This window comes from Anser cygnoides, chromosome 6 (genome assembly GCF_040182565.1).
Source record: "Anser cygnoides isolate HZ-2024a breed goose chromosome 6, Taihu_goose_T2T_genome, whole genome shotgun sequence".
NCBI lineage: Eukaryota > Metazoa > Chordata > Aves > Anseriformes > Anatidae > Anser > Anser cygnoides.
Window position 1 is genome coordinate 333,740 of NC_089878.1, and position 27,713 is coordinate 361,452.

Consider the following 27,713-nt stretch of genomic DNA (forward strand, 5'->3'; position numbering starts at 1 on the left):
AACTAAGTGAAGACGTTAACTGTAAATTTTATAGGTATACACTTTACTATGACGTAAGAACTGGGCAAGACCTTTCAGGGAAAAGAGCTGTTGGCATGTAATTTGAAGTAAGCTTCAAATCCCAGAGGATGATTTTGTTGGAACTTTATTCAGCTGAAAACGTGGAAGCCTTGTTTCTGCTTGTGTTAGTTACAGCTCCAGTTTACTTTGGTTGGGAGGGAAGGCATTCCAGGCTAATGTGCTGTACCTGTTCCTTCAGCTCGTTGTCCATAAACGGAGGAGCAAATGAAATTCTTTGAATCTCCATTAAATGCAGCACTACAAAGCGGAGTAGAGGGCGATTTGGCACTTAATTTTTCTGTAAGCAGAAAACCCAACAGAATCTCCACAACAGTTTTCAAATCTTGTCCTGCAGTAAATGACCAGCTGAGTGAAGCTTGCATTTAGAGTATGTGCTCCTACGTTAGAGGGAAATAGCTTTTCCTCTTCAGAAGTGCAACTGAGTGGTGAACTGGCAGCTACGTAGGGAACTAGTTGTACCAAAGGGTTTGTGTTGAAGGCACAGAAAAATATGCAGGTCCCAACAGTAAAGGATTGTCTGTAGGCATCACACTGAGTACAGATGTTGTCCGCGAGTTCGTGCCCAGTGCACCGCGCCAATAAGCACCCAGAGTCGGAATGCACACCAAGGTCTTTTAATTACATAATTAATTACAGAACTCTGCAGAGTCAGGTACTTGGCTATCTTTCGCAAAGCAAGCACACCTCTGACTCGAATCACCGTCATTCATACACAGGAAACTTGTGAAAACTCTCTCTTTGGCTCCTTTTGATTGGTTATTACAGCTCACCTAACTTTTCTCTACTGAGCTTGCGCATTACAGAGGAACACCGGGGGGGGGGGGGGGGGGGGGGGGGGGGGGGGGGGGGGGGTGGTACAGGAGGAGGGGGACACACACCGAATCCCACATTAGCAAGGATTATCATTTTGACAGGTGTGATTTCTAATGTGTTAATGACCCTTAATGAGCAAAAGGTTACTACAGGCCAGTCTGGAGCTGGTTTTCTCCTTCTTGTTTTTTCCCTTTTATCCCTTCTCTTCCTTGCTTCTGCTAGCTCAAGGCTACCTGTCTCTCTCCTTCCTTATTTTCTCAGCTAAAAGACTACACAAGCTACAGGCCTCCCTATTTTCTTCAAGGTTTCCTTGCTTTTCTCCCAGCTTTGGGACTACACAGGTGTGCTTTGATATTTGCCAGTATAGCTAAAACTCATGCCAGTCTGCTCACGCACAATAAGCAGTAAGAGTTAAGGACTGGTTTCATCTGCTTTTTACATAGTAACATCCTCCTTATGTTTTAGATATGCTGTAGTTAAAGCTTAAAGTAGTTCAAGTAGTTAAGTTAAAGGAGTAAAGTTACTCCTTGTGGAGTAATTGCCTTAAGTGACTAGGCATTATAAGCACCCCTCCATCCCAAAAGCTACCCGCCTCCAAGGGGCAACCACCCCTCACTGAGCACATCCTCTGAATTTCTCGGAGCCTGTACCTTTAAACGCAAGCGAGGTAATTTCTACCAATCACAACCAAGATACGCATGACTGGAGTCACTCAAGCTCCACCTAAAAGATAGAAAATAATATAAATTGGCTTAAGGGAATGTTGGGGAAGATACTGTCACGAAGGATACCTTCTGACATCAGTCGACAGGCTGAGCCTCTCACCCCTCCCCCCCCCCACCCACTGGGATGCTGCGAGGTAAGATCTGAACGCTTGGTTATACCAGGCGTCTCCACGGAAACTTAGAAATCTCTAGCGTCTTTATGCTTTTTAACATCTTAATACCTAGGCCGTGTACCTGTGCATTTCATGCATGCTAGCTTGCTTTTGCAGACAGTGAATTTATCACTGGCAATCCAAAGGACCTGTGTATCTGTTGCCGTAATAAACTGCACTTAATTGCATTGTTCCTGGCCGTGACAGTTCTCCTTGAACGCGACTAGAGCGAGGGCGTGCTGCGTTGTTGGTGGATCCGTGGCCGTGATAGTTCAGTACCCTGAAGCCGACCGGACCCGTAACGGTCAATCGGCTACACCCCTTAATGCGACACTACTAAAGGAAGAAGATGACAGGGCTTGCATTAGGCACGAGTTGCATTAGGCTTTGCATGTGAAAACATCCCCAAATAATTTCACATGGATTTAACGTTTTTAAAGGGAAAAAAACAGGAAGGTGTAGTCTTTCTGTAAGCTACAGCCCTAGATAGTTAAGGCATCAGCATTCATTCCTTTGCTTGACAACAAACTATGAACATACAGAAGAGTTAAATATTTTCATTGCATTCTTAAAGGCGATTTTTCAGACTTGTGCTTCAGTTGTTGGAGTTGAAGAAATCGGTAGACGCCCTTACTTTTACGTTAAGACCAAAATCTTTATCTAAGATTGTGTTATCTAACACAACTAAACTCCCACCCCCACATGTCTTTTTGGAACTTCTGAAAGATCTTTCTGCAGTCCCACTCTGATGGTCTTTCAGTTGTTGAACCTGAGCTGTGCCTACCGCACCAACGAATGCTTTCATGACACAGTATTTTGTCAAAGCAGTTTTGCTTCTTGGAGCTACAGAAGCAGCTCTGGCTACATGATAGGGAACTGTGCTGCACTGGCAAAAACAGACTTACTTACAGACTTAACACCACTTGCTAACTTGATCTATTTCAAATCTCATTTTAACTTTAAAGAGCAATCAGTTTTGCGGTTCCTGTCTTACTAAGTTGCCTTGTTTTGCATGGAAGGTCAGCCTGTGAATGTTTTGCTTTATTGCATGCTTCAAAAAAAGGCTGAGAGGAAGAGACTGGAGGAACCTTTTCTATTCTATAGACTTTCCCCCACGAATGTGGAATTGCAGGCTACTTGGATGAATGTTCGAATGTAAGGGAGCAAGCCTCAGCCAAAGGAGGTAGAATCCTTGCTTAAGAGGAAGTAGCAGTGTGGGGACATCTTTGCTTAATGGGAGCCGTTTAAACTCTTCATAGAAACTCAATAAGCTCTACATCTTATGTTTGGAAAGCAGTATGGTTACGCAGCTGCTAACCTAATGACTTGAGTCTTCTGCTCTGCAACCACGTTTTGTTTTCAAGCAGTGCATACATCAGTTTAGGCTTTGGACAAGGAGATTTGTAATGCAAATAGTGATAAACCAGAATCAGTGCTACTGACGAGTGTAATGGTGAAATGCAGCAAATCAAGTGTTCCTGGAGAACTGTGAGATTACAAAACCAATAAGCCATGAAGCACTTTTTTTTTTTTTTTTTAATCAATTCTTATATGCTGAAATAACACCTTCAAGAAAATCTGTTTATCCAGCCAGGCGACGGTGTCTACCTGTAAGCACAAAGGAAACGCCTTGAGAGTTCGTTTGCTGTATTTGAAGTTCTTATACCCTGCAGAAATAATTATTTAGAGTAACATGTAACTGAGGAGATCGTAGCAGGAAGTATATTATTTCTAGCATTAAATTGCTGCCCCGTTGCCAGTGCAATCTAGGGAGAGAACTGTATATAATAGTTAAACTCCCCTGGACTGACTTAAATTTTAAAATATTCTGACAAAGTAAGCTCTAAATCACTTGACATTTTGAACAGTTTTAAACGGGTACAAAACCGAAGCTTTATAAACCAAGCAGCATTTATAATGCTTCATATATAAAAACAATGCCTATTTTTAAGATTTGTTACATATCTATGTAGATACGCTTGCTGGAAAAGCCAGGTCTGTTGTAGACCAAATGCTGCAGATTAAGACTTGTGGCTTACCAGTTCCATTTCTGTATTTTCTTGGAAAATGTTTCGAGTTAGAGTTTAAATATAAAATGTAAATACTGTACAGATATATATTGAAATAAGTATTTCTTGGTGTACACAGGTGATTTGCATGACAAATACTCTGTATCGATCATTGTTAAAAACGCAATGTTCTGTGTAAATCCACTGCGTATTAATCTTTTCATTTATCATCAAGAGCTGTTACTTAAGCCTGGACATTCTCAAAAATAAAGTGTGAAACTATATACCATTGTGTAGCTCCTCCTTTATCAAGAGTACATGCAAGATAATTGCTCCTTTTTTTTTTCTTTCTAGAGGATGATTCAATTTTATAGCATGGATTATAACCGCTCTTGCAAGTGACCTTCTTTTAAGCACAACAGTTTAAATGATCAGGTTACAGAGAAAACCCTTTCACTGCAAAATAGATTCAATAAAGACTTGTGGCTTACCAGTTTCATTTCAAAACCCAAAGTGTTGGGTTTGATGGAAAAATGGTTGGTTTGGATGGTAAAAAGGTCGTCCGTTTTGATGGTAGGTTTAGTCTGAGTATTGAAGGCTTCCGTCAGTAAGCTCTGCATCTGAAAGACAAAGGGAAGAAATGTCATTCCCTGTTGTGATACTCAACATGGAACTGTCTGGCTCAGTGGTTTTCTTTCTAAAGAGAGAAGTCACAAGCCTGCACACAGCTTGATCTGCTCTCTGACTACAGGGCTGAACTGACTGGAGAAGGCAGCTTCCAAAGCCCTCCCATTAAACTGACTGCATTTCAGTTCCATGCTAAAATTGGTCAACTGTACAGAATATTAGGACAAAGCTACCTGTTTTGATAGCAAACGGTAGACCTTAGGTAAGTTGCATTCATTTGAAGGTTTGACTGGACGGCATCCTTGTTTTACTAGTGATCTTGTGGTCAAGCTGACCAAATCCTAGCCACAGAACAGAAGCGTTCAGAAACTGGCTAGAGAGAGCACTTATTAGAGAGAGCAGGAATTTAACTGCTTTAACGCTGCTCTTTCTCTCACGTATCTGGAATTTCCTTAAATCACAAATTATCACTAGCTATCCTTGTTAATTTATTCAAAGTAACATGAGTCCAGGTGAAAAGGCACACTCTAACAAGTCCTCAGTTGTTCCTAGTCTGCTCCTAGCTTACTTGAGAGGTTCAATACAGTAAGAAATAAATAAATAAATAAATAACCTGCTGAAGTGGCCTTTTTTCAGATTAGATTCCAACATTCAGAAAATCCTGCTTAAGAGATGTTTTTTCTTTTCTTTGAAAGACTGACCTTCCCCCACATGAAACTAATTAGTATCTTTAGGCTTGATGAAATACATGAATTCCTCAATTTACCAAAATTGCTTTGCACAGCCCTCCCATCCTGCTTATGTTGCAAGCAGCGTATCTAAGTGGGGTACTGTTGGGGTACATCTCTTTCACTCATGTAGCCCAGTGATCCCAATGCCCTGGACTTGTGTAATGTGTGCAAGACATTTACTTTCTCCCTATACTTTTGACTGGTTTAGAATAAGCGAGTTCGCCATCTGCTGGCCAGAGAATTCACCGAAGCCCAAAGAGCATTAGAGCAGACGCATTTTCTTCTGTGCTATTCCTGATTTATCAGCTAGAAGAGACACAGTTTAGTACAATCAGGATTCTTTTGACATTAGTAGCATAAAAAGTCTATTTTTGCAACACTGGTATTTGAAAGACCTCCGTTCAGTCCCTAATTTTGTTCTTGATAATGGGACAGATTGTATTAATGTTTGCAAGAATGTGTGAACAACCAGCCTCCCCTCCATGTCGTATTTTAAGATTAAAACTTGTGGTCGTCCCTGTCTCAAAACACAGTCATGCTTTGCAACAATCGCACTCCCTCTTTAGCTTGAAGGAACTTGTCAGTGCCAGAATCTACTGACTATGGCAATTTACTTCATCATCCAAACCGGGGCAGAATTTTTGAAAACCTCTTGCAAGATTTCACTTCTCCAAACATTATGTAGAAGACATTCAGCTGTAAAGCAAGAAGATGAAGTCCTTTGTTTCCTATGCCAGAATGACATTTTCAACACTGAACAGGATTGTCACCGACCGTTAACTGGTTGTTAAGTTGTGGCTAGGTATAAAATGTAGAAAATGTTTAAAAATAAAACTTGCCTTTGGATAGTGAACAGTCTTCTTCGGGGATTACTTCAGTTACCTGTAAGAGGAAAACAGATGATTTGGGGGGGTTGTTTGTTTTTAAGAACGGGTGCAGTCTTGCCAGTAATTTAGCTGGTATTTTTCAAAGTGACCTCTTAGAAACTTTACAGCACTGTTGAATCAACATGTCTCTAACCCTACAATTAAATAATGCTAAAAGATGCAGCAATTTATCTTCCTGCAAGTGCTTATTAAGATATCTGAGTAACTGCGACCGTGGCTTCATCACAGATATATATATATATATATTTAATACTACACACTTCTGCTCAGAAAGAAAATCACGGAAAATGTAAAATTTCATTTGAGATGCTGAATTTGTTGCAGTGTGAGATCTTCTTCATCACATGATTCTATTCGTAATTAAACCATATTATCTACTGAGAGACCAAGATTACGACAAGAACAGCACAGAGTTCAGCATGAAGCCGATCAGGAGCTCAAGTTTGTACTTATTTTTTTGTAAGGAGATGTACCAAGCTGGCTTTTTTATTGTTTCATCAGCACATTTCTAAGCCTATACGAGCAGGGGAAAAAAAAAAAAAAACAAAAAAAACCCAAGTAGAACAATTGCAGGGCTCCTCAGTTTACAGCATGAGGTCGCTTTTTCCAGGTGAAAAGCGGAGCCATAAGTGGCAGTACACTAAAGCCCTGGCACGTGGAGATCCGAGAGGAGAGCTGTTTGGCCCTCCTTTTCACTCCTGGGAACCACATACCTCAAAACCCACAGACTATGGGATATATCTCAGAGAAATCTTGGGAAAGGAGAGCATGAAGAGCATGTTTGTAAATTTATTTCTCCCTGGGCTTCTTCTGCTTCTCCAAGAAATACTTGTTTGAATATAACTTTGGCAGCAGTACTTATGCTGTTTTGCACCTACCACATTTAAAACTCCTACAAAAAACTGAAAAGTTAGACTGAAAAGCATCTCTTTCCGTTCTACTTTGTAAAGCTGCATGTTTTCCTCATGCAAAACAACAGGGGAATGGAAGCTAGAAAAGGAAATGCTGAATGTAAAACAAAACAAAACAAACCTCAGCCCTCCAGGACAAAAGCCGATAACTAAGTGCTTTCTAACATGCTGATTAGGTTTCAAGAGGATACCGCTTTAAATAAGTGTAATTGTCTGTCCATAGGCAGAAGCTGAATAATGGCAGGATGAATATCTATACTTAATTTTTTGTTACTGTCTTCCTGTAGCACACAGGGACTTGTTACGTTTAGGGAAAATGCTAACCTAATGGAGGGTTTAAACCATAAGCTAGTTTGTTATACCAAAATGACTGAGAGAACAAAGCATAAAGTGTTTTCAGATTTCTAGTACACCTTGATTGCTATCCATTAAACTTAAGACAGGTTAAACAAAGCACAGGAAATAAGAGAACTCCTAGTCCCACAACTGGCAAATTGTGCGCACACTTTCCATTCCTGAGAAAATAATACACAAACCTGAAAAATGCATTTAACTGAGAAAACGAAGACATCCTTGTCCTATTGGAAGACTAAGGTGACAGCTCTTGGGCTCAGTGATTTTCAGATAAGCTCCAGTCTTCAACTTGCAGACACCAGTGACAGCTCCTTTTTTTGCATTGAAAGGGAAAATGTTTCAACAACACATTGAAAACATACTTAAGGGACAAGAAACAAAATCAAGACTGCAGTGAGAAGGAAAACAGAAAAACAATACTGGGAAAAAAAAAAAAAAGAGAAAAGAGAAAAGACCTTGGTCTTTGTATCGACCAACGAGATAAGCCTTACACATTTTTAAGTTTATTTTTGACGATTGATTGATGCGTTACCAGATATTAAGTACTAATCAAGAGCAAATATTAACACTAGTAAGAATAAATCCGATCCACCAGCCCTTATTCAAAATACATCAATTTCTAATTTGGAGACAACGTCTCTCTGACAAGGAAGTAGAAAAGCTGTAAATACCGATATAGTTTCCTCTCCCGATGTTCCATATACATACCGACGCTGTTCCTACACCTACACTCTGAGCATAAATTTATGTTGACATGAGTATCGGGTGTTATTTCTCTCTCTGTTTGCCTTGAGAGACTCTCCTCCTGTCCACTGAAAAGTAAACTCAAGATTCCAGATCAGTTAAGACAGTTGCTAGCCCCCCATTCAGAGTTCTGCAGCAGCACTGTTCAGATTTTTCAGCAGTCTCTTTACAAAATGACCACTTATAAGTGTACAAAAACACTTATCACCTAGCTTCTCAGTAGGTACACGTTTGGCCTCTCTTAAGCAGAGAGTCAATCACAGCTTAAGATTTTATACAAGATCCCATTTTCAAGTTTGGGGTTATTTCAGAAAATCTTTTTGCCTAGAAACAGTACTACTAGTAACACTTGAACTGGTTTGCCAGCACAACCTTTTACCGTGTTAGAAATGATGTTGACTTCTACCTTCATGTAGCATACATAGTGTCCTGTGCGACAGTTGATTCCATGATGCACCAGCACCGCATATAAGGCGTAGAGGAGTGGTTCTCCACTTGACTGAGACATGTAGGCTCGGAGGTCCAAATACTCAGGATATTTTACCTCCTAAAGAGAGACCAAGAAGATAGAAAAATTATATCAGAGTACTTCGCGGACTAGCCAGAGAAAAACACTTCCAAAAAACAGAGACTGGAATTATATGAATATATTTCTTGATTCACTAAAAATAAGTCTTCCCATAAGCAATGTTTAATACTAGAAGTTGCAGACAACTGTTTCCTGATGAATTAGCCTTCTCAGAGGAAAGTATATGCTTCTTGTCAAGCAGGAACTTTACTGATATTAAGAGAAAAATGAAAAAAAGAGAAAATGAAAATAAAAGCAGACCATTTCTCTATATTCTTAAGGTATATTCTTAATATACCTTGTTGATCTTTCCACCTGTGAAATCTGCAAATCTTTTCAGTGATATTGTGAGAACGTTGGAAGAACGGTGTATGGTAAATCTCTTGGATGCAGGAACCTTTTTACACCTTAAAAACAAGCAGAGACAAGTGTTTGAAAGCATCTTCTTTTTCGCCCCCAAAACAAACTCCTTTTAATGTCTCACGCATGCTTATGCTATTTGAATGATATTTACTTGCATCATGTGTTTGGTTTTTTCTTTTCATAAACCCATGCACTGCATGTCACGTTTGTTAATACAGAGAAGAAGGTAAGTTTTACCAACAACTCAGAGCACAGCGGGAACAGGAATCTCTCACGAAAGCATATTACCAGGGAGTTATAAAATATAAACAAAAAATAGTAAAAATGAGTTATATATAAGACTAATAACAGTTATCAGCAATGGAAAAAGTACCGTACATGTGCAAGGCCTTTCCTTTTAAGCTCACAAAAAGACAGAAAATTCTGGCTTTAAGTGTGACTGAACCGATCACACCTCAAAGAGCACGTTAAGGAAGGACCATGCAATTCAGATGTGAGGTGCTATTACAGTTCTTTCTCTTCCTCAGACATCACTTATGAGAATCCTGAATACGCTGCATGTTGCTTTCTAGGATCCGCAGGCTAAGACGAACCTGGGATTAAATTGCTTTAATAACCTATTGGACGCTCTTGATTCGACACCCTAATTTCCTTAGTATCCAACAACAAGAAGTGGATACTGCATTTTTCATTTAGAGGGGTCAGGCATGAATTCTACAGAACTGAGCCGGGCACTCTGTGCTTTTCTGAGGGGATGTTTGACTAACAGCTTGTCACGCCTAGGAAGCTTGACAAGCCATGGTGCAGACAATGCTACGAGAAAAGTCCAATATCAGCTAATAGCCACTCTTCTTAGATTTCCAAAACAGATGTAACGTTTTCAAGTTTGGGATTATTTCCGTGCACCAGTTGTTTAAACAAAATGAAGCAACAACAACAACAACGAAGCTGCGTCTCCTTATTTCTAAATGAAGTTAAAGGATAACTTACGCTCTAAGTCATGCAATACATAAAACTAATATCTAGCATTAAGACATAATTAGTTAATAATCTCACTCGCTACATTTGTAGCAATTCTCTCCATCCAGCTCTTCAGGTTTCACAAATAGTTCTAGAGCTCTGGTAACAGATGAAACCGCCTAGAGGAGCGAGAGAGAAGAGCGTAAAGTCACTGTAAATTCAAAATTCCAGAGACGCACTAGGAGTTTATAAGAGAACCTGACTAATACATACTTAAGCGATCTACTATGAGCACTGTCAAGAAGGAGGCAGAAAGAGCATGCTCAGCGTTTACCTCACCTGGAAGTCATTTTACTTTGAAACAAATCATTTTCCAGTAACGCAGACAGCATCTATAGTGTGCTTTGTCATCAATACTGGCAACAAATCCAGCAGTCTAACAATTAGATGTATATTGAGGTAGAACAACAAAGAAGTTTTGACAGTATCATAATTTGTGCAGACATAAAATTCTTTCCGCTTAAACCCAATGCAAATTTGGAGACTCTTTACATGGCTTCCATCAGCGCATTCCTCTATATTCTTAAACCTATAATAGCAGGGAAAAAAAGAAAAAGACAAAAAAAAAAACAAAAAGGAGAAAAAAAGCAGGATTTTTACATAGTACATATTTTTACATATTACATAGTTTACATATCCCTCCACATGCTGTTCTGAATAATAGCCAAAATATTCATAGCCACTGTATTTGTTCTCCCCACACAGCTGAAAAAACAACATTTGAAACATATTTTTCAAAACATATTTTAATATCCAGCAGACTGTTCAGTCATCAAGCATTTAAAGACTGTTTTAGATAATCTCTAGATTAATCTAAAAGGAATCCCATAAACATGCTGCAGCCGCTTACCTTTAATATACTCGCTGGATGCGATGTTTCTTCCTTTCACCTGCACTGGAAGGCTTCCCTTCCTTGTGAGGTTGTTTACTGCCCTCACTTCTGCATTGCTCTCATAAAGAGCCATCTGGAGGATGGGATTCTTCCTTCTTCTCCCGGGTTTTCTTCTGGAAACGAGGATCTAAGTGTTCCAAGAAGCCTTTCACTTTCCTGATGTTTCTCCTTTTTCTTCTTTTTGTTACGCTTGCGATTGGCATTGTCAAAGTGGAGCGCAGAGAAATACAAATCATAAAGTCTGAAAGAAACATGCAAGTTAAAAAGAGAAAAAAAGATGTGGCACTTGTTGCATACAGGAAACTTTATTTATTTTACCACAGGCGATGATTTGCCGCATGTCAGCTATTTTGTGGTACTTTGTGCACATGTAACTTCCTTTAGATGCAGCAAACTTAAGCCCTCAGATTGAAGGACCATAGGTCCTGGTTGGTACACAGATCATTAACAATGGTTAGCTCTGGAATATGTGCAAGTAAAAAAAAAAAAATATTTTAACCTAATCCAGAATGGTGTGCAGATGTGATTCGAACTACGTGGTCCAAAGCTAGTGCTCTGACACAATTCAGCAATACCTTTCCTGTCTTCACTGATCAACCTAATGATCCCCAGTCATGATCCCCAGCCAGATTATGCTATCTAAATAACTCAGAAACTATGAAAAAAAAAACAAAACATGAGAAGCACCCAGAAAAGAATTAGGAAAAAAAATGCTGATTAGGCTGGAATCCCTGCTTACTTGGAATCCTTCTCTCCCTGTTTATCTTCAGACTTCTTTTTCTTCTAGAACTTCTTATATTTTTTCATGTTTTCACCACCTAAAAGCTCCTTTTCTACCTTTCTGCGTTGCCTTTCTATTTCACTTTCACTACCTTCTGCACGAGTATATTGTCTTTTTCTGTTTCCTTCTTTTGCCTTTTTCTGGCGACAGTTCTCCAAATGAGCTGACACAGGTGGAAGTGCATGTCTCTCACGCGAATGTTTTCCAGAATGTTGCTGAGCTACTGAGCAACGATGTGAGTCTGCTCTGGGTGTGCTAAAGTGATGTACATCTTCCTCTCTCAAGAGGGAACCGTGAGGCCATCTGCTTTTGTAATGATAACGCTTATGTGACCTGCTGGAGTAAGTCTGAGTCAATTTGTCAAAGTCTTTATCACCGTGAGAGAACTTTCTCTCTCTACTGTCTCCTGCTGCATGAGGTGAATAGTAATCCTTGTAATAGCTACATTTTTCCCATTTCCGTGGTTCATCTTGATAGTATCTTTCTCTGCTCCAACTTCTTTCCCCTTTGGAATGGTAATATCTAGCGCTATCTTGTTCTGATCTTCCTCTGCTTCGAGATCTGTACTTTGAATATTTTACTGGTCTTCTGCCATTATCAGGGCTGTTCCTTTCACTATGGGAAGATCTGTACCTGCTTCCCTCCCAATACTCCTGCTTGTGACGCTTTTGCTTAACAACTTCCACACTCCGAGAGCACCTTCTCTTGCTGGAATGACCATCTTTTTGACTCTCCTTCTCTTCAGTAGGAGAATGTTCCCTCTTTCTCTGGTAACGCTCTTTGTCAGATTTTTTAGTCTCGTCCTTTGTATCTTGGCATCTATCTGTAACAGCTAAGGAGGAAAGGTTTTTAGAACTACATTCACTGTCAGACTTTAGAGGGGAAGTTTGCCGCAATTTCTCACCAGTCTCAGAAGACTCTTTGATGTAGAAAACATTTTCTTCTGAAATCAGTTCATGTTCTTTTGATCTTCTTGGTTTCTCCTTGTCTCCACGGTCATCACATTGGTACTGTTCAAGGTATTCATCATTCTCAGTAGATTTCGGAGGTCCCGGGACACTGCACAAAATAAAAACACGTTTCCGTCTCCCTCCACCTGCTGCTCTGAGAAAAAAGGGGTGGGGGCGACGGGGGAACAGCCAATGTTTCTCCAGATAATGGAGAAAAATGGAAAAACATTCTATGAAGAAACACAAGTTCTCCGCGAGGCACCAGCCTGCATCAGAGTGCTATGCACAGTGTCGATCATTAGTTCTGTTCGCAACACTGGCCATACAGTACGGAATTCTACTGATTTAAATCCTTCCATTAAATAGTATTAGTAGACAGATAAAACCGCAATGAACTTCCATAAAATCTTGTCTTAATCAGACTGTGCTCATTTTACCTTCTTTCCTCTGACAAGCTGTTCAGCTGGCTGGCCGTGAGGGATTCCATGATGACTTCTCGAGGGACTGGAGGCATAGCTCCAGGCATCTGCAACTAAAACGCACAAGTCAGCAGACAGAAAAAATACCATTTGTGCTGAGGACTAGTCTTCTCAGAATTTCTACATTAAATGCTAAGCAAGATCGCTTTGTGTTGTATGCATTATCTACACTTCAAAGATAACGCCAACTCACCTCCCAAAATCTACTTTATGAAACTTAAGAATTTTTATCTCAGCTCAGCTTAAGCTGACAAGTTCTAATGTCAGCTCAGCTCTGCAAATTCTAATGGCATAATATCACAAAGGGTTACGATCAAATTTGTGCTGTGTTTTCTCAGCATTTCGCCTGAATTAGGAACATGATAAACACTCCCGAATACATCGTGGGTGAGAAATTCTCGATGGAGCAAACTACTATGTTTCAAGCAATCCGTTTGTTTTAGAAAAGAACATCTCACAAGGTTTAACAGGTTCAACTTGGCAAGTGGAATCATCAAGTTTCAGTCCGTTTTCTTTAGATTCATGAACTAAACTAATAGCACCATTCAGTGAATCAGTGTTTGGCAGCTCATGCTGGGATCTTCCTTCATCAGCATTCTGACAGGAAGAATGGGAATTCTGCAATGTACGGACTACCTTTCCAACCAAAATTCCACATTGCATTGCAATTCCTTTTAAATAAGCCCTTTGACTCCTCCTCAGATTTTCCTGAAGATTCTGCACCGTAAGGGACTGTGTTATCAGAGCTGAGTTTAGGATTTCCATTCACCTTTGGCTCCACAAAAATTTCAGCAGAAACTCTTTTTTTTTTTTTTTTGTATTTGTATTTGCTTCATTTGCTTTACCGAATTTGTGATTGTGGATGAAGGAACAGCCTTGTAGAGATCTTCATCCTCCACAGCACTGCTAAGACAGTCAGGCTGTGACACAGTCTGACGAGCAGGCAATTTATTGTGAATACTGATGGTGATCTTCTGGTTTTTTGACGTATCAGTAATTGAAGGCCTGGTAATCGCCTGTTCTTGAACACAGGCCATTGGTGGTGCTGAAGATGGCCTTTTTAGGGTGACACCAGTGGTATTTGCATCCTCTTTTATGGATCCATTTCCATTTAAACGACTTGAATTCTGTATTTAAAAAGAAGAAATTGCAAGACGGGTTAATGGAAACACTCCATTTAACATTTTTAAACATGTCATTCTCCTACTAAGTATTTCTACAAATGGTCTTAACACCTAAAAAGCAAAAAACACTGCCCTTAAAAGATAAATGCAAGTCCCATAAGTGTATTTAATTCCTGCTTTTGGTTTACTGCATATTGATATCAAATTAACATCATTTTTGAAAACCATCCAAACAACTTAACATTGCCTAAAGCTATTCCCAAATATATTTAGTTTCCCCTTTAAACATACCCCAAAAAGCCTGGAATAATTGTTCTGGTGCTCAGGAATAAGACAATTTGGTTTCCCTGTCTTAGCTAAAGTGACGTCGATAGGAAAAACAAGTCCTCTTTTAAATGATTCGAGGATTAGTACACTCTACTTAAATTGTCAAAGAGCGTAGCTCTCTGTGCTTTACAAAGCTGTCTAGGAGGTATAAACAATGGAGTCGCATGGCTGCGCAATTCAGCAGTAACCACTGTTTGAATGACTCTGGCTGTAGCATGAGGGCTGTGAAGACAGCTGCAGCGTGGGAAGGAAAACAAAACAAAGATGCCAAAAACCAAACAAAAAACCCCACACCAAACCCCAAACCCACTGTCCGTTTGGTGCCATTATCTGCCCTCCCGCTTCCCTAAATTACCTTAATCATATGAGGAGGAAGTCGTGGTCCCAGAAATCCAGCCTGCTTACTGTTAGCCCCCCGCTGACCAGGGGGGAATGAACAGGGATAAGACGGTGCTGCTAAGTAAAAAGCACGTTCTCCGAGCGTCAAATCATAGCGCCTTCAGAAAAGAGCAGTGATCTCAGTTTAGTTTTTCTTTCGGCCTACTCTTGGATTAAATCCCATCCTATAATTTTATAGGAACAGTTCATACGATATGGAAGCCTTCTCTACAGAAGACTTAGCCAAGACTACAAACTGAAAAGTAGGTAACAGTCTTCCTACTATGACTATCACTTTCAGAGCAATAATTCATTCTTACACCACAGATGGCCTTCATTTCTCTCCTTCTCTAAATTAGCCAGCTACAGATAACACATATACAGCAATTTACACAAGTGCTGCAGTTTAAGGCCAAGCAACAAAAGATAATAAATGACAGAGAATTTCAGGTTAGACAGAACTGAATTAGAGAAATAATCATCTTTTCCTGGGAGAGAAAGAAAAACACTTGCAAAAAGAAAAGTATCAATAACAGGAGAGTAAATCTCTTCTGAACACATTTGAATACTTGTTATTACCTGATATAAAAAAGTAAGTAAGCTTGCTGACCAAGAACTCTTTTAATGTCAGTACGGACTACTTTTGCATCATTCATCTGATACCAAAGTCCATTACCAGCCTGCAAATAAAGACAACGATATCTTTAGATGAATTGCATGTTTTCCAAATGAAATCACAGATAGCAATAAAATACACACGTGTCAAATAAACATATAATGAAATCTTTTTCCCTAGAAACAGTACTACTAGTAACACTTGAACTGGTTTGCCAGCACAACCTTTACCCTGTTAGAAATGATGTTGACTTCTACCTTTATGTAGCATACATAGTGTCCTGAGCGACAGTTGATACCATGATGCACCAGCACCGCATATAAGGCATAGAGGAGTGGTTCTCCACTTGATTGAGACATGTAGGCTCGGAGGTCCAAATACTCAGGATATTTTACCTCCTAAAGAGAGACCAAGAAGATAGAAAAATTATATCAGAGTACTTCGCGGACTAGCCAGAGAAAAACACTTCCAAAAAACAGAGACTGGAATTATATGAATATATCTCTTGATTCACTAAAAATAAGTCTTCCCATAAGCAACGTTTAATACTAGAAGTTGCAGACAACTGTTTTCTGATGAATTAGCCTTCTCAGAGGAAAGTATATGCTTCTTGTCAAGCAGGAACTTTACTGATATTAAGAGAAAGAATAAGCCGTAGTCGTTAGTCTACAATTATTGTCTGAAAATATTAACAACTTTCAGCTTTGGGGGATGTCCCATTACATGATGACAAAGTTGCATTACAGCGGGAAATATACCTTGTTGATCTTTCCACCTGTGAAATCTGCAAATCTTTTCAGTGATATTGTGAGAACGTTGGAAGAACGGTGTATGGTAAATCTCTTGGATGCAGGAACCATCTTTTTACACCTTAAAAACAAGCAGAGACAAGTGTTTGAAAGCATCATCTTTTTTGCCCCCAAAACAAACTCGTTTTAATGTCTCATGCATGCTTATGCTATTTGAATGATATTTACTTGCATCATATGTTTGGTTTTTTCTTTTCATAAACCCATGCACTGCATGTCACGTTTGTTAATACAGAGAAGAAGGTAAGTTTTACCAACAACTCAGAGCATAGCGGGAACAGGAATCTCTCACGAAAGCGTATTACCAGGGAGTTATAAAATATAAACAAAAAATAGTAAAAATGAGTTATATATAAGACTAATAACAGTTATCAGCAATGGAAAAAGTACTGTACATGTGCAAGGCCTTTCCTTTTAAACTCACAAAAAGACGGAAAATTCTGGCTTTAAGTGTGACTGAACCGATCACACCTCAAAGAGCACATTAAGGAAGGACCATGCAATTCAGATGTGAGGTGCTATTACAGTTCTTTCTCTTCCTCAGACATCAGTTATGAGAATCCTGAATACGCTGCATGTTGCTTTCTAGGATCCGCAGGCCAAGACGAACCTGGGATTAAATTGCTTTAATAACCTATTGGACGCTCTTGATTCGACACCCTAATTTCCTTAGTATCCAACAACAAGAAGTGGATACTGCATTTTTCATTTAGAGGGGTCAGGCATGAATTCTACAGAACTGAGCCGGGCACTCTGTGCTTTTCTGAGGGGATGTTTGACTAACAGCTTGTTTTGCCAAACCATCTTATGCAAATGTTCAATTGTTTCTCACATACGTAGAAACATCTTACATATTGATCAGCACAGAGAGCGCCTGAACTCAACAGGCTTTCCCTGTGCACGGGTTAGGCTTAAGGGAGCTCATTTCGGACATTAGTCCACATCGACAGGTTTCACAGTTCAAGAGCTGTGCAAGACGCTGTTTAGTGAGCCAGCACAGGCTGCTAACATTCATTACCACAGAGCCAGCTCACATTCCCTGACACTCAATCTAACTTTGTTTCACAGTGAACGCTAGGACCTGTAGGAACCTGCTGCTGCCTTCCACTCCAAATCATTCTCCATAGCTCCTTGCTTCAGCTCACCACTACTAGAAAATGAAGCAACAACAACAACAACAAAGCTGCGTCTCCTTATTTCTAAATGAAGTTAAAGGATAACTTACGCTCTAAGTCATGTAATATATAAAACTAATATCTAGTATTAAGACATAATTAGTAATAATCTTACTCGCTACATTTGTAGCAATTCTCTCCATCCAGCTCTTCAGGTTTCACAAATAGTTCTAGAGCTCTGGTAACAGATGAAACCGCCTAGAGGAGCGAGAGAGAAGAGCGTAAAGTCACTGTAAATTCAAAATTCCAGAGACGCACTAGGAGTTTATAAGAGAACCTGACTAACACATACTTAAGCGATCTACTATGAGCACTGTCAAGAAGGAGGCAGAAAGAGCATGCTCAGCGTTTACCTCACCTGGAAGTCATTCTACTTTGAAACAAATCATTTTCCAGTAACGCAGACAGCATCTATAGTGTGCTTTGTCATCAATACTGGCAACAAATCCAACAGTCTAACAATTAGACGTATATTGAGGTAGAACAACAAAGAAGTGTGACAGTATTATACTTTGCGCAGCAATAAAATTCTTTCCCCTTAAACCCAATGCAGACGTGGAGACTATTTACAGGGGTTCCACAGAAGGACAAAGTCCAATCCACTTTCTAACCACCACCAAGCTCTTATATTTTAACATTGTACGTGGTTTGGTTTTTTAAGTTAAACAAGTTTAATTTAGAAAGTTATACGTGTACTTAAACATCATGAATTATATTTACAAAACCTCCTACCTTTACATCCAAAGTGATATCAAGAAATGCCTCATACGTATCCGAAACTGCTTTGCAATTCAAGCACTTCACTGGAAGCAAAATATAAATGCTTAACAACACGTGAAGGAGACTAACTGTCCACATTCAAGTTGTCGATAGATACTACTTCAGACAAACTACAGACTGCTTTACTACCGACAAAAGACACAGATCAGTTCTAAGGACAGGAATATTTTTAAAAGTACCTCTTGATCTTAGAAATCCTCCAAATATTTGATGAATGATGGTGGTAGCTTGAGAAGATCTGTCCAATCTGGAAATAAATTATAATCAGACCTCAGAAGATTTAAGGCACACAGTTAACTCTTCAAAGAGTTTTATGAAAACCAAGGATGACCTAGACTTTCAGTTTTGATAGTAAATAAAGGCCTAAAAGGTGCTAGAGAACGTATAAAAGTGAATTTGTTTATGCTTACTTGGTGCTTCCATTCAAGCACGCTTCCTGCATAGCATCAACAGTATAGCGCAAGAACTCGTGTGCGTCTTCTTGACTGCCAAAACGGAAATGTTGTCCTATTCCTAAATAAGAAGATGATAGTATTCACCTCATTTAAAAATGAAGTAATTCTCCTGTTTCTAAAATCTCTCTTCTTTACAGTGTTAAAACCATTTATACACATCAAATAATTATTTGAAGATTACAAGATGCTGAAAAAGAAACACATCTGAAGCCACTTACGACTGAGATTATTGATAACACGCGTAGGCTCGATGGCATCAACAGTGCAACGCAGGGCCTGGTTAATGTGAGTCTCCATCGTGCACATCATGCAAAAATCTTGTTCACGACCTGAAGAGTGAAAGAAGAAAGCATCCCAGTCTAGCGAAACAGACATAACTACAAACAAACATATAAGTAACATTTAAACTATAGATACAATATCCACTCTCCTTGTCCCAACAGTCTCCTAACATTTCATTTCACACAACTTTATAGAATAAAAATATCCATTAAGCCTGTATTCAAGTGCATTTTGTGATGAGAAATCTAAAAGACTACTGCAAAGTCACGTTTGTAAAGGCTGACAGGAATGTGAACTCCACAGGTTGCAAAATGTATGAGGAAAGAATATTTGACCTTGATGATACAGCATTAAGAGAACGTGGGTTATTTTCAGCACAGTGCTGTCAGGTGAGCTTCATGATACAGAGCTACGAGTCCTTTGGGAGAAAGGAAAAATTACAGTAATGTATGTAATAGTACTTCTGCCCTCCTTTTTTCAACAGGATTCTCAACTGAAACGATTTCTATATACAGGAAGAAAACAGTTAAATTTCTAGGTATCGATACAAAGATACCAGCCTAAAAAGCATACAGGTTTAGTACAACATTTACTTTATAGTACAACATTTTATTTAGGACAAAATCAGTCTAGATTTTAATACAGTCCCACAAAAAAATCTAGTCGTGTTCATAACAGCTCATATTGCTTTCTAGGTTTTTTTTGTTTTTTTTTTTTTTTTTTAATTGGTTCAACAACGAACAGACCATTTATTGTAGTGCATTATGGAACCTCGGCTGTGCAGACTAAAGACCTATGATGCCAACATCCTAAATTTTATTGCCTTTCTAGCAGCAGGAAGCCCAAATAGCCCAAATGCCAAATGTTCATTAAATGCATTACTGTCCAATGCACTTCATTATTCCCATGAAGCAAGAAAAGATCCTTTTAAAAAAACAAACAAACAAACAAACAAAAAAAACACATGGTGCATTAAACGCACTCCATATGCTATTCCGAGCCCACTGCTAATACAATGCTCAAAGCCAGCGTCTACAGGTAAAATCAGGCAAGTAAGTTTGTCTCACAGAATCACTGCTGTTCTTTCACCTTCACAGCTATCCAACAGATTTAAAATACTGTTAGAAAGTACTCACATGCCTGGCTGTGCTCAAGAGAAAGCATGTAATTGGCAAGTGGGGGGGTGTAGGTCAAACACTGTAGAGTAGCATTAAGAAAACACGTGTTGCCAAGATTGTACAGGCCAACTCCAACACTTTGTGTTTCTTGCCAATCCATACGTATCTTCTCAGGTGGAAAAAGAATCCTTTGTGGCGGAGCAATTCCATCATTAACAACTGCAAGAAAGTTATATTTAAAAAGAGATTTTGTTTGTTTGTTTCTAAGAAAGGTATTAAGTATATATAGGTATAGTGAATATATAAAGTATATATAGGCATAGTAAAAATACTATTCTGCGGGAGCACCTAGAGGAACTAGCTACAATCCAAAACAGAAAAACTTATTGCAGACACCTTTAATACCGCCATATTCAAATTGGCTGGTCAACACAACGTTTTGGGAAAAAAAAGTTTAGTCAACCATTTTAATTTCTTCCTTATTATATGCTTTTTTCCTTATTATAACTTCAACCACAAACTTAGACTTGAAATTATATGGTAATAAATGCAAGGACAATGTAAAAACAAATAACTAGGAATGACGGTACCCCTACAAATATCAGATCTTTTCCTGAGCAATCTTAACATTCAAAAACCTGTGAATAATGGAACCTGTGAATAGCAACAATCAAACACTTTTCTTTGCAAAACAGAAAAGATATGGATGAATCAGTGCATTACAAAATGCTCCCCATATTTCTCTGTCGACTGTAAATATATCAAAATTAATTTCTGTAACGTCAGTCACTTCAGTTGCCTTAGGAGAATCGCTTTGGAAGTCTTTATTCACAGTAGTCCCGTTCTCTATCAGTGCAACAAGTAAGAACTGCACTTTCTACTTTTGTTTTGAAGAAAACGGAGGCAGGATAAAGCGCACACTTACTTAGATCTCTTTGGGCAAAAGGCTTAGATTTTTCAGAGGATCTACAATAAATAGCACCTCCACATCCTTGGGCCACAGAGACTTGGCTTGAATCTTCCGCAGGTGGTATCCGGCCCCAGTTTGCGGTGCGTGACATCGGTTTTTTAGTACTCGGTTTCTTGGATTTGCCAGACCGCCTTGAAGATGGCTTTTTAGACTTTGAAGATTTGGGCTTGTTAACTATGGTCATTGTTCTCATCTGCGACAGAGACAAATGTTCTGGCTGACGTAAGAATACCAAGAAGCATTCCAAGAAGAAAAGAGTAGTAGAAGTCCTGTCACTTAATCTCAAAGAAACGGCCTTGAAGAACTAAATTGCTGGTATGAATGATTTAAAAGGAATCCCCAAACTAAACACACAAAGGAAAAATTTCCATCAAAACTCTATCAGTATTACTTTTAGCTTCTGCAGAACTAGTGGCTGATGCCATTTCTTTCACTTTCGTAGGATTTTAATCCATTACAACTCTGGAGTCTTTTTAATATAAAAATGCAAATGACATTCTCTGAGGGGAATCAGTTATTTATTGCATTTTTGGAGCTTTGCAATTATCTATTAATTATTACCTATTATCTAATAGATAATGGTTGCGATTTATATATAATTGTTGCTCACGCTAGTAATGGAGCACTATTACTTTACTGCCTGCGCTTTTCTGCTTCGTGTGCACAAAGGTACCTGCATTTCGCTGCTACTTTACTTCTCTCTTTCCAGGGCTCACCCTCTACCTCACTGTCTACTGCACCAGTCATGATGGCTTGGTTGTGATTCTATAATGAGCCTAGCTTTTGAATACACTTTTTCTGGGCGTCACTTTGTGATAGCAAGTTAATTTGTGAGGGCTTATCACCTATGACCTGCTTCTCAGTAGGTACACGTTTGGCCTCTGTTAAGCAGAGAGTCAATCACAGCTTAAGATTTTGTCCAAGATGCCATTCACGAAACTGAGTTTAACCTTGACAGAACTGAGTTTAACCTTTAAACCTGAAGCTCCGTTAAAGAATAAAGCAGCACCCAAGCCAGGAAATAGAAGTTAATCGTCACTTTACCCTGAAACGCACGTAAAGCCGGTGAGCTATTCTGTGCTGGCAGGATTGCTGCCGGGATGGCCGACGAGGCGGCGGGCACAGGGGGCCACAGGTCCTGCTCCCCGGGGCCACAGGTCCTGTCACAGGGGGCTGCCGGGGGTCTCCAGGCGCCGGGAACAGCGGCAACAGCGGGGACAGAGGGGACAGCAGCGACAGCAGCCGCCACCTCAGCCGAGGCCGTCTCCACAACTGCCACAACGGCCTCGGAACGCCGCCCAACTCGGAGCTCCAGCGTGACGCCTTTTCAACCTGGCCGCGGTGCTCACGGCTAAAAGCAGAGCGTTTCCTCCGGCGTCTTTACTGTCGGTGCCGGACCGGCCCTCACCCCGAGCTCTCCCTGCCGGGAGGGCTTTGCGGTTGGGGTTTCCCTCCCGCCGCCGCCGCGGGCAGGCCCCGCGCGCAAGCTGTCCGCGCTGGGGAGCGGCATGTCGCCCGCGGCGAGAGCCCGAGGGCGCGACACGAAAAAGCCCCGACACGAAAAAGCCCCGACGTGCGGGCGAGGCGGCGGGGAGACGGCTCTGAGGGAGCGGCCGCTTCGCCCCGCCGTCCTCCTCCCCTCCCGGGCCGCCCCGCCGAGCCCCGTGCGCCTCAGGTGCTGCCCTGAGAGGGCGCTCGGGCACTGGGACAGCTGCCCAGGGCAGTGGTCGTGGCACCGAGCCTGACGGGGGTCCAGAAGTGTTTGAACAATGCTCTCAGACATAGGCTCTGCTTTTGGGGTGGTCCTGTGTGGAGCCAGGAGTTGGACTCGCTCATTATTGTGAGCCCTTTCCACCTTGGGATGTTCTCTGATTCTAGGTCAGCAATCCATTATCTGATGAGAGGTGTGGAGTCATTCGAAGGGAAGAGAGACCAAAACACTTCTGGTTTCCAGAAGCGGGTATTTGGTAACCAAACCGATGATTCCTTTTCTTCTAGAGCGAGTAGCAGCAGGGATCCGCTTTACAATAGGCTGGCAACAAGGAAACGAAGAATTGCAAACAAGACGTAGGACTTGAGCAGCAGCTTGTATACATGCATCAGCTTATAAATGAGCACACAGCTGAGCGATAATGCAAAAATTGGACAAACTAAGAGAAGACGTTAACTGTAAATTTTATAGGTATACACTTTACTATGACGTAAGAACTGGGCAAGACCTTTCAGGGAAAAGAGCTGTTGGCATGTAATTTGAAGTAAGCTTCAAATCCCAGAGGATGATTTTGTTGGAACTTTATTCAGCTGAAAACGTGGAAGCCTTGTTTCTGCTTGTGTTAGTTACAGCTCCAGTTTACTTTGGTTGGGAGGGAAGGCATTCCAGGCTAATGTGCTGTACCTGTTCCTTCAGCTCGTTGTCCATAAACGGAGGAGCAAATGAAATTCTTTGAATCTCCATTAAATGCAGCACTACAAAGCGGAGTAGAGGGCGATTTGGCACTTAATTTTTCTGTAAGCAGAAAACCCAACAGAATCTCCACAACAGTTTTCAAATCTTGTCCTGCAGTAAATGACCAGCTGAGTGAAGCTTGCATTTAGAGTATGTGCTCCTACGTTAGAGGGAAATAGCTTTTCCTCTTCAGAAGTGCAACTGAGTGGTGAACTGGCAGCTACGTAGGGAACTAGTTGTACCAAAGGGTTTGTGTTGAAGGCACAGAAAAATATGCAGGTCCCAACAGTAAAGGATTGTCTGTAGGCATCACACTGAGTACAGATGTTGTCCGCGAGTTCGTGCCCAGTGCACCGCGCCAATAAGCACCCAGAGTCGGAATGCACACCAAGGTCTTTTAATTACATAATTAATTACAGAACTCTGCAGAGTCAGGTACTTGGCTATCTTTCGCAAAGCAAGCACACCTCTGACTCGAATCACCGTCATTCATACACAGGAAACTTGTGAAAACTCTCTCTTTGGCTCCTTTTGATTGGTTATTACAGCTCACCTAACTTTTCTCTACTGAGCTTGCGCATTACAGAGGAACACCGGGGGGGGGGGGGGGGGGGGGGGGGGGGGTACAGGAGGAGGGGGACACACACCGAATCCCACATTAGCAAGGATTATCATTTTGACAGGTGTGATTTCTAATGTGTTAATGACCCTTAATGAGCAAAAGGTTACTACAGGCCAGTCTGGAGCTGGTTTTCTCCTTCTTGTTTTTTCCCTTTTATCCCTTCTCTTCCTTGCTTCTGCTAGCTCAAGGCTACCTGTCTCTCTCCTTCCTTATTTTCTCAGCTAAAAGACTACACAAGCTACAGGCCTCCCTATTTTCTTCAAGGTTTCCTTGCTTTTCTCCCAGCTTTGGGACTACACAGGTGTGCTTTGATATTTGCCAGTATAGCTAAAACTCATGCCAGTCTGCTCACGCACAATAAGCAGTAAGAGTTAAGGACTGGTTTCATCTGCTTTTTACATAGTAACATCCTCCTTATGTTTTAGATATGCTGTAGTTAAAGCTTAAAGTAGTTCAAGTAGTTAAGTTAAAGGAGTAAAGTTACTCCTTGTGGAGTAATTGCCTTAAGTGACTAGGCATTATAAGCACCCCTCCATCCCAAAAGCTACCCGCCTCCAAGGGGCAACCACCCCTCACTGAGCACATCCTCTGAATTTCTCGGAGCCTGTACCTTTAAACGCAAGCGAGGTAATTTCTACCAATCACAACCAAGATACGCATGACTGGAGTCACTCAAGCTCCACCTAAAAGATAGAAAATAATATAAATTGGCTTAAGGGAATGTTGGGGAAGATACTGTCACGAAGGATACCTTCTGACATCAGTCGACAGGCTGAGCCTCTCACCCCTCCCCCCCCCCACCCACTGGGATGCTGCGAGGTAAGATCTGAACGCTTGGTTATACCAGGCGTCTCCACGGAAACTTAGAAATCTCTAGCGTCTTTATGCTTTTTAACATCTTAATACCTAGGCCGTGTACCTGTGCATTTCATGCATGCTAGCTTGCTTTTGCAGACAGTGAATTTATCACTGGCAATCCAAAGGACCTGTGTATCTGTTGCCGTAATAAACTGCACTTAATTGCATTGTTCCTGGCCGTGACAGTTCTCCTTGAACGCGACTAGAGCGAGGGCGTGCTGCGTTGTTGGTGGATCCGTGGCCGTGATAGTTCAGTACCCTGAAGCCGACCGGACCCGTAACGGTCAATCGGCTACACCCCTTAATGCGACACTACTAAAGGAAGAAGATGACAGGGCTTGCATTAGGCACGAGTTGCATTAGGCTTTGCATGTGAAAACATCCCCAAATAATTTCACATGGATTTAACGTTTTTAAAGGGAAAAAAACAGGAAGGTGTAGTCTTTCTGTAAGCTACAGCCCTAGATAGTTAAGGCATCAGCATTCATTCCTTTGCTTGACAACAAACTATGAACATACAGAAGAGTTAAATATTTTCATTGCATTCTTAAAGGCGATTTTTCAGACTTGTGCTTCAGTTGTTGGAGTTGAAGAAATCGGTAGACGCCCTTACTTTTACGTTAAGACCAAAATCTTTATCTAAGATTGTGTTATCTAACACAACTAAACTCCCACCCCCACATGTCTTTTTGGAACTTCTGAAAGATCTTTCTGCAGTCCCACTCTGATGGTCTTTCAGTTGTTGAACCTGAGCTGTGCCTACCGCACCAACGAATGCTTTCATGACACAGTATTTTGTCAAAGCAGTTTTGCTTCTTGGAGCTACAGAAGCAGCTCTGGCTACATGATAGGGAACTGTGCTGCACTGGCAAAAACAGACTTACTTACAGACTTAACACCACTTGCTAACTTGATCTATTTCAAATCTCATTTTAACTTTAAAGAGCAATCAGTTTTGCGGTTCCTGTCTTACTAAGTTGCCTTGTTTTGCATGGAAGGTCAGCCTGTGAATGTTTTGCTTTATTGCATGCTTCAAAAAAAGGCTGAGAGGAAGAGACTGGAGGAACCTTTTCTATTCTATAGACTTTCCCCCACGAATGTGGAATTGCAGGCTACTTGGATGAATGTTCGAATGTAAGGGAGCAAGCCTCAGCCAAAGGAGGTAGAATCCTTGCTTAAGAGGAAGTAGCAGTGTGGGGACATCTTTGCTTAATGGGAGCCGTTTAAACTCTTCATAGAAACTCAATAAGCTCTACATCTTATGTTTGGAAAGCAGTATGGTTACGCAGCTGCTAACCTAATGACTTGAGTCTTCTGCTCTGCAACCACGTTTTGTTTTCAAGCAGTGCATACATCAGTTTAGGCTTTGGACAAGGAGATTTGTAATGCAAATAGTGATAAACCAGAATCAGTGCTACTGACGAGTGTAATGGTGAAATGCAGCAAATCAAGTGTTCCTGGAGAACTGTGAGATTACAAAACCAATAAGCCATGAAGCACCTTTTTATTTTTTTTTTTAATCAATTCTTATATGCTGAAATAACACCTTCAAGAAAATCTGTTTATCCAGCCAGGCGACGGTGTCTACCTGTAAGCACAAAGGAAACGCCTTGAGAGTTCGTTTGCTGTATTTGAAGTTCTTATACCCTGCAGAAATAATTATTTAGAGTAACATGTAACTGAGGAGATCGTAGCAGGAAGTATATTATTTCTAGCATTAAATTGCTGCCCCGTTGCCAGTGCAATCTAGGGAGAGAACTGTATATAATAGTTAAACTCCCCTGGACTGACTTAAATTTTAAAATATTCTGACAAAGTAAGCTCTAAATCACTTGACATTTTGAACAGTTTTAAACGGGTACAAAACCGAAGCTTTATAAACCAAGCAGCATTTATAATGCTTCATATATAAAAACAATGCCTATTTTTAAGATTTGTTACATATCTATGTAGATACGCTTGCTGGAAAAGCCAGGTCTGTTGTAGACCAAATGCTGCAGATTAAGACTTGTGGCTTACCAGTTTCATTTCTGTATTTTCTTGGAAAATGTTTCGAGTTAGAGTTTAAATATAAAATGTAAATACTGTACAGATATATATTGAAATAAGTATTCCTTGGTGTACACAGGTGATTTGCATGACAAATACTCTGTATCGATCATTGTTAAAAACGTAATGTTCTGTGTAAATCCACTGCGTATTAATCTTTTCATTTATCATCAAGAGCTGTTACTTAAGCCTGGACATTCTCAAAAATAAAGTGTGAAACTATATACCATTGTGTAGCTCCTCCTTTATCAAGAGTACATGCAAGATAATTGCTCCTTTTTTTTTCTTTCTAGAGGATGATTCGATTTTATAGCATGGATTATAACCGCTCTTGCAAGTGACCTTCTTTTAAGCACAACAGTTTAAATGATCAGGTTACAGAGAAAACCCTTTCACTGCAAAATAGATTCAATAAAGACTTGTGGCTTACCAGTTTCATTTCAAAACCCAAGGTGTTGGGTTTGATGGAAAAATGGTTGGTTTGGATGGTAAAAAGGTCGTCGGTTTTGATGGTAGGTTTAGTCTGAGTATTGAAGGCTTCCATCAGTAAGCTCTGCATCTGAAAGACAAAGGGAAGAAATGTCATTCCCTGTTGTGATACTCAACATGGAACTGTC

General features: G+C 40.4%; 1 long non-coding RNA gene and 1 pseudogene across 2 annotated transcripts; both read right to left on the reverse strand.

Moving 5' to 3' along the window:
- Positions 1 to 21: 21 nt before the first annotated feature.
- LOC136791089 (uncharacterized) lies at positions 22 to 8,599 on the reverse strand. Of its 2 annotated transcripts, none has more exons than XR_010832329.1 (4): positions 7,473 to 8,598; positions 5,978 to 6,020; positions 4,272 to 4,400; positions 22 to 3,379 (listed from the first exon to the last, which is right to left on the reverse strand). It is a non-coding gene; the product is annotated as an uncharacterized lncRNA (long non-coding RNA). The 2 variants fall into 2 exon arrangements; XR_010832330.1 differs by having other exon boundaries at positions 3,326 to 3,438; positions 7,473 to 8,599.
- A 1,422-nt stretch (positions 8,600 to 10,021) lies between these two features.
- LOC136791087 (ubiquitin carboxyl-terminal hydrolase 42-like) lies at positions 10,022 to 22,474 on the reverse strand (annotated as a pseudogene).
- Positions 22,475 to 27,713: the final 5,239 nt, after the last annotated feature.